Raw genomic sequence first — 13688 nt, 5'->3', positions numbered from 1 at the left:
CAGAATTATTGAATATGTTTGTATTAGAACGTAAATATAACACACATATAGTAGCTCCAGGATCTGAGCCACAGGAAATCCGGTATTTACTAAAACTTTTTTTACATATAGTTATATATACAGTATGTATATACATAAATATAAATATACTGTGTACTGCATCTGCATACATATACATATAACCAGATGCAGCTTTCCACAGTTTAATAGCCTATACACAGGAAACAAGCTTATTATAGGAATGTAATTAAGATGAATGTTATTCCTTTTAAGTTCCTTGACCTGACTTTTGATCAGCATAACAGACCTTTTAATTGCTCTTATAAAAGCAAACATCTGTATTCAAATACCTGGTAGATAATCTCTACCTGATTCTCTCTCCTGTGCTTCAGTATGCCCACACATCTTCCACAGAGGTTGAATTGTCTTGGAGTCACAGTGAAATGGGATGCAGAGTGACTGAGGAGCCTCCATGTCATTAAGAGTTAAAATAAAAAAATAATTTTTTAAAAAAGTAAAAAATCCATTTTCTATTTGGGTATAATTCCAGAATTACTTTAGTATGCAGATATGTGAAAACATATCTGTTGAAGTATGAGTTTGATGGTCCCTCAACTAAGATAAAACTGCACAAACAGATTTACATATATTAAAGTTGCATATATTTAGTCCAGCAGACTTCAGAAAATACATTAACTTGTTCAATAAAAGGATGACAAAGTCAGCCAGAGGAGCTGACTATAGAGCTATGTGAAGCAGAATGAGTGAGGTCTTTTGGTGCTCCATCAAGCCTTGCTTACTACCCCGAATATTTTATGACAGGATCAAAAAAAAAAAAAAAAAAAAAAAAAAGCCGGCACTCTAATCTGCCCTCTGTCAAAACCCTTGTTATTTTTGTATTAGTCCATGTTGCATTTTAAGCTCTCATGAATTAGAGAATTCCACTCAGACATTAGGACTTATTTACCTTTTCAAAAACTGCTTTGAAATGTCTGTTTAAAATGTTCATTTTGGATGAGTTTCTGATCCTGCACTCCCTCATAAAAGACATGTTAAGAATAAATGTAACTGTTATCATGAAAGTGACAGTGATGAACAATGATGAGCCATGAAGAGGAGGACCCAGTCCATGTTTCTGGGTTAGAAAGCAGCAAAACAGCAAGAAAGGTATTTTAATCTGTGAAAGAGTATATCAAATGGTTACAGACAGCACAACCAACCAATTTGCTGTGCTTATTTTAGAAATTATTATGTCTGAACCACTGAGACTTGATCTGTGGGTTTCAGGCTTGCTATTTTCCTTTTTTGCTAATACTTACTTTGAAAGTGTGTTTAGCAAGAACCCTTACTGGAGATGACAAACAGAAATTTTGCAAAGATTTAAAACAACTTCTAAACAAATATATTCCTTATATACTTCAAAGCATCCTGAATACCAGAAGCTTACACCCATCTGACTTTACATTGGCTTTCTCTAATATTTTTCAGTATCTTCTTTACAGCAAATGGCTCTCGAGTCAGTTGTTTCCTTCTTTATAAAGAGGAATGGGCAGGGAAACCTTTAATCAGCAAGCATCCATTTGATTTAAGCTCTGAGCTTCGAAAAAAGATGTGGATGTTGACAGATGTAGCACTAGGATTATTTTTTAAGTTTTACTGAGGTTCTATAATATATTATCTAGTGATGAAAAGGAGCCAAGCTAACAATGAAAATGCGGTACTTTTTTCCTGGAAATTCTTGTGGATAAATAAGGCTACTTTTTTTCTCCAAAACTCCCTATAAGGTGAACATTCACTAAACAGTGCTGCTTGATAACTTTCTTTTTAGCTAGGCTGCACTCAAAAAATTGGTAAAGACTATTTCCCATGTTGTCTATTTTAGGTACCTTCACATCTTTTTCATCTTTGCTTCAGTTTAACACTATATAATAGAAACAATTTCAAACGGTAGCCAGTAGACATACTAATAATGTGGTACTCTCTAGTATTGTAGTATTCCATTTACCAATTTATTGCAAGGTGCACAAATGAACTCTCACAAATGTGCTTTGTTGTTGCTTGGAAGAATCCTCCTAACAGCTTTGCAAAGAAATCAGATATTTTAAATAGCTAATGGGAAAAAGGGACAAAAAGGAGTAATTTCTTCTTTTCCTGAAATTGAAGAATAGACTAAAGGATTAGAAAAACTTTCCAAATTTTTTGGCTTGTATGTGTTGGATTCCTTCCCAAATAAAATAAATCTAATTTGCATAAAATCATGCAGAATTTGGTAGATGCATAATTTTTCTTTCAGCTATGGCAAAGATTATTAGGATATTTTGACATAACCAGAAATAGTAATAAAAATAATAATTAAAAAAAAAAAAAAAGAACACAAAGTTTAATGGCATCCAGACCAGCCTATGTATTCTTCTTCAGTACTTAAAAGAAACTGTGGACAACTTTGGTAATACTAGGAGTACATATTTATCTAGCGCTATGTCTTTAAATTCATCTTCCACACATACCACTTAAGCATCCTTCAGCAAAAGCTATTCCAGCCTTCAGAAATTTTAAGAAATACCAAGTTAAACAGATGTTAAAATCTACAACATTAGAGAGATGATTGAAGTAGCCATGCTACCTTCATTTCTTTGATCTCCAACGAAAATCCAAACCTAGTGAAGCTTGGGACATAAAAAGATCTCTCTTCTTTTCTGGTTTAATAGTCAATATAAAAATCCTTGTTAATCATAGGCTGAGTACTCTTAGCTTTCTGTACTGTTGAGAAAGTTATAGGTCAGAAAATTTAATGACTTAGGACCTATAGTTTGACACTTTGGTTAACAATGTGCCAGCTGCTAGAAGACTTGGACACTGTTTGCGTGCTGAAAGGTTCCTCAGGATTGCATTCTCTCATTTCATTTCTTTTATCTTTAGCATTTGAGTCTAACATAAGAACCCACATACCAGTTATACTTCCCTGATAAAATCAGCTTTATGAAGTCACAGAGTAAGTAGATAAGATTTCTGTAAGGGTATGTAAAAGGAGAGTGTCAGCACCATTAAAGATATCTGGTGAAGGACCTTTCCCAAGGGAAGAGGGGATAATAGGAAAGGGAGGTAGTGATTAGGACCTCCACAAAATATTCTTCTGGTGATTCCAAAACTGTAGCCTGAGACATATAATCAGATAAAATCCAGTATATTACGCTGTGAAAACTCCCAGTCTCTAAAAACTTTTTCACATTCTCCTGATTCATGAGTTTCCCTGAGTTTTCTATTAAAATATTTCAGGTGTTTTCTGTTTTCCATTTCAGTAAATAGATTATTACCAATTCAAAGCATATTTTATTCACTTTTTAGCTAGTAGAGTCTGATGAAACAGAAACTGCTCAGCAGTATCTGTCTGGGTAAGATATCTTTGGTCTCAGAATATCTCATTCCACTCCATGAATGTGGTTGGACCATATGAATTTATCTATTTTCACTTCTGCTTCCCAGTAAAAAGATAAAAAAACAAGCACTGGGATTCCCCTTGGGACTGAAGTTTGAAACAAGAAGGTGTTTGTATATATTTTAGATCATGTCCACTGCCCACCATGAAAGCACCACACCCTCATATTTCTGTTGTAGCTAATTTAAACTGTCTAGTTTCATGAGTGAAGTCCAATGACAGATTTCTGGTATCTATAATTTAGCCCTCTATGGTGTTGAGTTGATATCAAATCACAGGCTGACTTCAAACCTCTGCCTATCAAAGAGTACACTAATTTCCACACAGTTCCCATAGCAGAATCTAATTTGCAGAACTGTCATGCTAACAGCAAGTCTGAGGTAATTCTTTTTGGCTGTCATAAGAGGACTTTGAGTGGTTCCCCACTGTGCTACATAATGATGATTATGAAGATAATGCTTCTGCTACTGAAATGGAAAGTGGTTGGTGGGTTCTTTAAAGCCATTTAGATGGATACCTCATATCTTCTGCACATCTACTTCAATTTCTACAACTACAAGAAAAATCTAAATTTACCCTAATCCCTGTGTAAGCCTATGGAACACAGTCAGCCATATAAGATCAGGACTTTCAAAAATTGGAAAACAACCACAAGCAAGATATAATTGAGTATGGCTTTTTTGAGGGCTACTTTTGAGTATGAAGGCAGATGGAGTTGAACATATGCAAGTGTGTGCATGCCTGTGAAATCAGTGATGAATTTTCACTCAGGGTTCAAATCTCATATAGAATCATCCCTACACCCTCATCACAAAACATTTACCTTATTACTTCCAGCCCAACATGTGACAAGAAGCTACTGCAACTTCATCTCACCTGTTTTACAAATAGTCCTGATTACATAGTAGTTGCCATGTGTTGTAAATTAATTAGAAAACCACTACACATTAAACTTACTTGAGAATACTGAAGTTACAATAGGAATCAGTTTTCATGCCATAAGTAGTTCTTTTCTTGCTTAAAGATTGTGCCTTTTGAAACATCAGTGCTTTGGTATCTGAAAAATGGATACACTTCTATTTACAGAAAGCAGACAACATTTGAGCAGAAGTTTATATCTCTGAAGAAATCATGTGTATAAGGGACTTCTGTTTTAGTAACCCATTCCAGGGTTTACAAACCTCCTATCACGTAGGAACTAAGACACATCATCACAGACTTTGAATTTCAATCTATGATGTAGGTACATAAAATGGCAAATAACCTTGCTGCACGCAAGCACCTGCTGATCTGTAAATGCTGGCTGCTGTGCTAGAAGTTAGCTTGGCTACCTGACTGCAGTAACTTGCAATCACAATTCTCCCTTCAGCTCAGCCTTTTTATACAATCATATTTGGGAATGACTTGAGAGCTCTAACAAGTGTAGTATTTCATGGAGGTGAACTAACCAGGAAATCTGTTTGCCATAGCAAATCAAGGTACCTTAAATGAGTTCTGCAGTCTGATCTCAGAAATTAGGTAAAAAATGCCATTAAATTCCAGAAATATACACAGTAGAATAAAAAAAAGCTTTTTAAGAAACTGAACAGTAGCAATTTGTCAAATACATTGAATCATAAAGCCACTTTCAATATAAATGTATTTACATTACAGACTGGTTCATGAACTCTGTCTACAAATGCCCTCTGCAGAGAAGTGAGTTTAACTTAAATATGACTTTTGAAAACATTATCTCCTTAAGATTTTTTAATAAAAATAAGAAACATTTATTTGATGTTAGATGGATATTTAAATGCAAAACAGGCATAAACTAAAATCAGCCAATACAGCTATAATTTAATAATCATTTTAAAATAAACTGCTATTCAGAATAGACTCTTCTAGCCATAACTGCATAAGATTTTTATTACCTGAAACACCTAATACAAAAAAGATCTGAATCTAAAGATACAGAATACAATGTCCTTGGGTGAATTTTTAGCAGGACTTAGGAAATGAATTCTGTAACTCTTATTATTGTTAATGGGAGTTATTCAGCCAAATCTTCATGCACGAGTTTCAATTAATACGTACTTCTTGTGTTTTTTTCTGCATAATATCTGAAATTAATATCCATAGACAAGTTCCCAGCAGTTATTTAATATACTAGATTTGATTCTGATTCCAGTAAGGTCCCTTGATTCATTCCAATATAAGTCTGAGTGCACAGCAACATTAAAAGAAATAAAGTCCCCAGTTGAATACTTCAAATTAAATACTCGCTCTGGTATAATTTGAATAACTTCAGCTCAAACGTACACCAATGTAAACAAAATCAGAATTGTACCTACAGCGGAACTTCTACAAACCAACTTAGTCCTTAACTTGTCCACTGTTACATTTCCAGATCAGTAATTTTTCATCTGTGATCTATATACATTTCACCTCCTTGCTCTATTGGCAACTGCTTTATGTTGAAACTTAGTTTTGGTGGGGAATATTCTATCCAGATCTTCTAGTGTCTCTTTTAAATTTGAGACTCTATCACTACTTCACTGAGAATATACACTGAAATGAAAGAAGTGAGTAAAATTGCTTTCTGTTTATCCTATCTTTAACCTCACTTGAAAGGAAAGAGTAATCCACTATATTTCAGTACTGGTCCAGATCTTCACTGCATTTTGAATGAGTCTCTTGCATTTAAGAAACTCTTGGATAAACTAAAAGGAAAGAAGGTGGCCCATGAAATGTGGAAAAAGGGCCTGTCCACCTCAGAAGTGTATGGTATTTTGTCAGATCCTGTAGGGATACAATGAGGAAGACTAAGGTCCTCTTGGAATTAAACCTTGCAAAGGAGGTAAAGAATAAAAAGAAAGGTTTTTTTAAAGTATGTCAGCAGTAAAAGGAAGACTAGGGAAAATGCAGGTCTGCTACGAAATGAGAGGGATGTTCTGGTAACGGGATGCTGAGAGGAAGAGATAAACAATGCCTTCTCTGCTTCAGTCTTTAATGGAATCCCAGACTCTGGAGTTAAGAGAGAGAGAGACAGGAGAAAGGAAGACTTCCCTTTGGTTGAACAGGATATGGTCAGAGAGCATCAAGCCAAAATCAGTGCACACAAATCCATGGCCCAGTTGGAATGCACCCACGTGCTGAAGGAGCTGGCTGAGGTGATTGTTGAACCACTCTCTATCATCTTTGAAAGGTCTTGGCAAATGGGAGAGATGCCTGAAGACTCAAGGATAGCCAGTGTCACTTCAGTCTTGAAAAAGGGCAAGAAGGATCTGGGAAACTACAGGCAGTCAGCCTCACCTCTGACTCTGGAAAGGTAGAAAAACAACTTGTCATGGATCCCATCTCCATACAATTGGAAGAGAAGGTTATCAGGCATAATCAACATGGATTCACCAAGGGGAAATCATTCTTGACCAACCCGATAGCTTTCAGTGATGTCATCACTGGCTTGGGAGATTGAGGTAGAGCAGTGAGTGTTGTGTATCTTGACTTCAGCAAGGCGTCTGACACCATTTCCCACAACATCCTTGTTATGAAACTATAATACTATACACTATACACTAGCATAATACTAGTGGTGTTCTCCAGGGGTGGGTGGGATAAAGTGTACTGTCAGCAAGTTTGCTGATGATACAAAGCTGGGAGGATTGACTGACACACTTGAAGGCCGTGCTGTAATTCAACAAGACCTGGACAGGCTGGAGAGTTGGGCAGGGAGGAACATTGCAAGGTTTAACAAGAGCAAGTGTAGAGTCTTGCGCCTGGGGAGGAATAACACTATGCATCATTAGAGGTTTGCGGACAACCTGGTGAAGAGGAGCTCTGCAGAGAAGGAGCTGGGAATCCTGGTAGACAGCAGGTTGTCCATGAGCCAGCAGTGTGCCCTTGTGGCCAAGAAGGTCAATAGTATCCTGGGTGCATTAAAAAGAACGTGGCCAGCAGGTTGAGGGTGGTTATTCTCCCCACCTATTCTGTCCTGGTGAGTCCACGTTTAAACTACTGTGTCCATTTCTGAGCTCCCCAGTTCAAAACAGACAGGGATCTTCTGGAAGGAGCCCAGCAGAAGATCAGAAAGATGATTAAGGGCCTGGAACACTTCTCATATGGGATAAGACTGAATAACCCGGGTCTGTTTAGCCTGGAGAAGAGAAGACTGAGAAAAGATCTGATTAACGTTTAGAAATACATAAGGGGAGGTGAGAGGCAAGTGGATGATCCAGACTGTTCTCAGTGATGTGTAGCAATAAGACAAAGAGTAACAGCCTAATACTTATATGTAGGAAGGTCCATATTGACATACCAAAGAACATCTTTACAATAAGGGCTTGCGCTTAGTTTCAGACAAAGCCAATCAGTGACTTGAAGAGTTTTGTCCTAGTATTTGCAATGCTGTCTTAAAAGTCTCCTGTCTGCAGTACCATTTGCCACAGCATCAATCCTGCTAAATTTGGTTTGTGCGCGTTGCCTTATGTGGTGATGGCAGGAGCAAGCCAGTTTGCACAGATGAGGGGGTGCTGACAATATGCTGGTCTGCTATTTCTGCTGGAGGCTTCTACTCCTCCTCATTGGTACTAAAAAGACATCCGCAGGCACAAAGGCACTAGCTCAGCTGAGGTATTTATGTAATGAATGCCACATAGACTGGCCTACTATTGAGCCAGGGGTGATTAAAAAAAATCTATTTAAAATACCTGAGAGGATTTTTTTATTCTAACGATATCATTAACAAGACAGCATTTGTTGTTGTTGCTGTTGTTCTAATATTATCATTAACAATTTGTACTACAGAAAGCAAATTTATAATGCCAGTCTGGGGAAAAAGCTCAAACAAGTTCAGAGCTGCGGTGAAGCTAGAAGTGGCTGTACTGCTGAGAAGACCTTGGAAGGAATATTATTATGCCTATCTGGTCCTGCATTTGATCTACTAAATCCTGTCCACCTCAAGCGTCTCCATGGAACACCTTCATATCTCTGCAACCACAGCCCTGCTTATTTGAAACCCTAAATCACCCATGTATTGTGAGAACTCGCTCCATTTCCACACCTCTAAACCTAGCTTATACATCCTCTTATTTAGTCTCATTTGCTATCTAAAGCTGAATAATGTCCTATCTTAAGCTAAGAACTAGGAGACATGAGAAAGGACAGCAGAGTACAGAGTACAGTAATTATGACTTTCTGTAATTGTCCTGAAAAATAAAAATGCAGTAATATGTTGCAGAGAGCAGATAAAATTGAGTCGTCAGTCTTTGTAGTTCTGGAAGGAGGCAAGATGCTGTTGCTACCTGAAACTACATAGAGTGTTTTGCATTTCAGCCACAGTGAGAGTATAACAGCCTATCTCTGGATCTGCTCTTGTAAGTAAAATTAAGTGCTTGCAAAAATTATTTCCAACTCAAATTTTTTTCTGATTTGAAATAGCATCAGCATTTTTTTCTGTGTTGAATCTAAGTACAATAAGGAAAATGTGTTTTTATGATAAAGGTGTTGAGACACGGGCACAGGTTGCCCAGAGAGGTGATGGATGCTCCATCCCCGGAGACATCCAAGGTCAGGCAGACAGGCTCAGAGCAACTTGATCTAACTGTAGGTGTCCCTGCTCATTGCAGGGGGGTTGGACTGGGTGATCTTTAAAGATCCCTTCCAGCTCAAACAACTCTATGATTCCATGATTCTGAGAATAAAAAATATTCTATATAATGATAGATAAATGAAAATTTAAAAAAAAAAAAAAAAGAAACATTCCAATGCCAAAATGTCTGTATGCCAAACAAATCTTTGAGTAATCTTTTAGAAGCAATCTATCTCTACTAATTCACAAAGAAATCCAACGTCAGAAATACTGTTCAAAATTTTATGAACATGTGTATAATTAAGATTGAAGAGTCAGTGAATTCAGGAATTTAGATTAGATCAAGTCTTTGAAAAACAACACTGAATATTTTTACTTAGGTGTTTAAATACCTGAAATATATTTAGATATTAAATCTAGAAAGCAAGTTAACAAAGCATATTGAAAATATTAAAAAGAAAATAAAGTATTTGAACAGAGGAAAAGAAAAAATAAAAACTGTGGAATGCTGTGAATTAGCAAGAGAGGAGAAAAAGAGCAAGATTATATTTTCAGACTGGAAAAGGCAGGAAGAACATCTAAGTGCACAAAAAAAACCAAACAGGCAAGTGTAATGGTAAAATGCTAGCCTCGCAGCCCTCATACATGGAGAATATTTCTCAACTAAAATTCACTCCTTTTAGCTGAGGACTTCCATCCATTTGAAACAGTCAAAACCAGCTTTCTCATTTAGGTCAGTTCAGCACTAATCAGCTCCACAACTACAACTCATGCCTTCCACCTTCTGTATAGGGCATAGCATTATGTTCCCTCTCTTTGATGTACTGTTCTCTTTGGGTTCAGTGCTTCACAGATAGTACTTAGGAAGACTGTAAGGAAGGCACTCCATACATAGAAAACATAGACTATGGAATATCTGCATTTCAGCTACATTAAGGCACTATGCAAAATGCACAAATGTAAGATGTACATGTGCAAGATGTCTTAATGCAACACTTCAATATTTTTTTCAAATACATACTACATGCCACATTTTCTAAATTTTTAAAAACTTTTTCTTAAAAAAAAACCCAAACATATATGATATGAAAACAACCACACAAAATGCAACGTACTTTGCCAAAGAGCAGACAGGGTCAGGTCTGCAGGCAGTTGAGGTGGAAGCTGTTGTGCATCTCTTCCACACTGCAGATTTCTGAACATGCTGTGCTGCCTCTGAAGCTGCCTTCAGCCTACTCAAAGCTCAGACTCAGCTGCTCTGCACTCTGCTGCATGCTCTCCTGCACATCCAGCCCACACAGTTAAATCCCAGATGAAGGTTCTGGATGAATTCCAGCAAAGCCAGGGTGATGAAGATCACCTGAGCCATGGTCCTTATGAGATGTGTGCCTCATATATATAGTCACTGAAGACCTACTGCCTCTTCCATGGTCTCCTGTCACACCCCTCTTTGTAGCTCGTCCTGCTGATGTCACAAACACCGCACAATCACTGTGCTTCTCATCTCTCTCTCCTCTCTCTGCTTTTTCTCCTCTCTCCCCTCCCAACTGGTCAATATCAGAACAAAAAATGTGTGTTTTGTGTTACTTTTTAATTAGGACCCCGATATGTACTAGGTTTTTTAAGAGCATCTTTTATGAATTTTTATGTATTATTAACTTTTATATTAAAGCTCTTTAATTCTGGAAACAATTTCCAAGAATAACAGTCCGTTGTTTCTTGTCTTTCTACTTGATCTCTGGTTCTCTTCTCTTTTGACTATCCAAATTAGAGAGTATCCATTTAGCTTCTATCTTGTCAGGAAAGAAGGCTGAGGAGGGGAGAAGAGAGAATCCAAGAAGTCTGATTTATTTCCCTAAAGGTAAGTATTAAAGAAGTTATGTCTCATGAAAGCATAGAACTTAGCTCTCAAAATATGTTAATCATACAGGCACTTAATAGCATGGCCACTGAAAAGAGCTGGACGTGTATACTAGTTACACTTGCATTTTTAGTTTGGCACATTTGGCATTAAGAATGAGTTTTCATTTTTATGGCATACTTTCTAGTTTTTTACTTTACAATCATTATCCTAACATAGTTCTTTACTGTTACTGGTTATTTCCAGTATGTGGTGGCACAGCCAGTGCACAGTACTGTTGTTCTACAGTATGCGGAGATGGGAAATTACTTTACACTAGGTGAGAAAGTTCTCTGCATCTCTGAACGTTATGTACTAAATATCTCTTTTTAAATCTTATTTGTTGCCAAGTACCCTATGGTTACCTGTCCAAGTGTGTCATTTGGGAATATACTGAGTGAATGAGGCATGGTAATATATACAACAGACATTTTTTTGTTGTAAAAAATAACAGAGTAGAACAACTATCTTCAGATGGAAGCAGCAACAATATTCCACATCTTGTTAGTGTGGTCATTGTGTATCAGAAAAAGCAATAGAAATTTTGATCTCAAACTGCTATGGGAAGAAAAATAACCCTTTAACAGGTCCTATAACCCTCCCCTGATGCAGCTCCATCCTCGGGTCCTATCACTGCCACCAAAGATGTGAAAACCGCGTGCAGTATTCAAGCAAGGCCATAAAAGCACAGACCCTGTCTTGTCTTATGCACTCTAGGATACACTTGGCCTTTGAGCTACCAGGGCATACTGCAGACTCAGATTCAGCTTGTCATCAGCCAGAACCTGAGATCCCTTTTCACAGGGTTGTTCTCCAGTCTCTGTCCCCCAGTCTGTAGTTAGATCCAGGACTGCCTTGTCCCAGGCGCAGAATCCAGCACTTACTCTTGAACCCCGTATGGCTGATAATTACCCAGCCATCCAATTTGTCATGATCTTTCAGGAAGGACTCTACCCTTAAGGGATTTGACAACTTAGTATGCCTTCAAGTCTAGATATTTATAAAAATATTTAAGAGAATTGGCCCTAAAATAGAAGCCTCGGGAGCCTCATGAATAACTGACCATCAAACTGATGTAGCCCCGCTTACTACAACCCTTTGAGTCTGTCCCATCAGCAGATGGGATGTTCACCTACTGTATTATGCTTTTTTTCTATCTGTATGCTGGACATTTTGTTCAAAAGGATATTGTAAGAAACATTATTAAAAGCTTTGCTGAAATCCATATTACATCAACTGGCTTTTCTTGATCAGCTGGTTGGTAACCTTGCCATAAGTAGAAATTAATTGTTAAATAGCACTTTTCCTTCCTGTACTGGTGATAGCCAGTATCTGTGTTGTTTCTCAGTTGTTTTTCCATAACTCCTAGCATTATCTTCTCTATAATTTTTCTGGACATCAAAGTGATACTGACAGGCTTGTAATTACCAGTGTCTTTATTTTTGCCCTTCTTCATATACAGGGATGACATTTGCCATCTTCCAGTAGACTGAGCCTCTCCAGATTTCTAAGACCACTGAAAAATTACTCATAGAGGTCTTGAAAGGATATTTGCCAGTTCTGTGAATACCCTGGGATGAATCTCATTGAGCCTTATAGACTTACATGCATCCAGCCAGAACAGCAAATCCTGCACAAGCTTGGGGTTGAATAGGAGGTTATCATTACTTCAGTCATGCTCCCCAAACTCAGGGCTACAGGGATCCCAGAGTCAATCAGTGACCTTGACAACAGAGGTGAAGAAGTTTGCAGTACTAAGCTATAACTTCAAACTTGCCCAATGAACAGTAATTCATGCAGAAATATGAAAGAGAATTTAAGATAATTTTGCTGACACCAACTTCTCCTAAAAATATCTTATATTGGAATAGCTACATATACAGAAAATGCTTTTTACTACTAAACAACTGTAAGTGATTAGTCTATAAAAAGTTTCATTTTTCCTACAATAGAAAATGAAAGTAGGAACAGATTTGTTCAGGCATCTGCTAGCAATGGAAAACACATTTTGTCTTCGGCCAAATGTCTGAAATAATGTTTATATTCTGGAACTGTTTTTCTATTTTATATTCCCCTCAATTTTTGTTTTGTAGATTTTATGCTGTAGTCAAAACAGTGTTATTAACACCACTAACTTTTTGTGTTCCTTAATAAGGAAACCTATGGTTTCAAATTAAAAAACATCACCAGAATTAACATTTGCATAGTCATTGTAGAGGAGTGATTAGACTAATCAAAATTCTTTGATTAAAGAATGTTTCCCAAGTGTCTGTCCCTGAAAATTACTATGCAACCACTACAGCCTAAGATGCCATAATTGAAGGCATTGAAACAGATGCTTTTTTACACATTTACAATTTTTTTTTTTTTTTTTTTCATTTTACATCCGTTTATATATAGCTGATAGCAGCATATGACTTTGGATATAGTAGTATAGAAAATACTATGGAACATGCAGTGAGATCACAAGTGCTAACAACTAAAAACTTTAGTTCAATTTTCTTAGCACAATTTCATTTCATTTTTCCCTTTCAAACTGAAAAGCGTGACACCACAGGTTTATTGCACACTACTGAATACAAAAGCTGAAAAAATACCCTCAGTAGAAAAAAACAACAGATGTGAACAAGTACAGCAGCAATTATTCTAAAAAGTCTACTCACTCTTTAATAACACATTCTTCCTGTGGTACTATGTGAATGTATCCAATTTTTGATAGATTTGTCCTTGACTTTGTGAGATAAGAAGGTTATTTACTGTTTTAGAAGTTACCTTCATAAAAATGT

The 13688-nt window shown here is 36.9% G+C and overlaps 1 long non-coding RNA gene across 3 annotated transcripts in view; it reads right to left on the bottom strand.

Moving 5' to 3' along the window:
* Positions 1-10445, bottom strand: part of LOC149919919 (uncharacterized) — a 63273-nt gene extending 52828 nt beyond the window's left edge. The window contains exons 1-3 of one of the 3 annotated variants that reach the window (XR_016461582.1): positions 10118-10445; positions 4394-4493; positions 351-468 (exon numbers count right to left, since the gene is read on the bottom strand). This is a non-coding gene — a long non-coding RNA (uncharacterized LOC149919919). The remainder of the gene's footprint in view (positions 1-350; positions 469-4393; positions 4494-10117) is intronic. The other 2 variants (XR_016460779.1, XR_016463295.1) reach the window with 2 other exon arrangements.
* Between the last annotated feature and the right edge of the window lie 3243 nt (positions 10446-13688).

Source organism: Phasianus colchicus, chromosome 1 (genome assembly GCF_987193195.1).
Source record: "Phasianus colchicus chromosome 1, bPhaCol1.hap1.1, whole genome shotgun sequence".
NCBI lineage: Eukaryota > Metazoa > Chordata > Aves > Galliformes > Phasianidae > Phasianus > Phasianus colchicus.
Note: the sequence above shows the minus strand (reverse complement) of the source record. Positions and strands in the feature narration are given on the sequence as shown.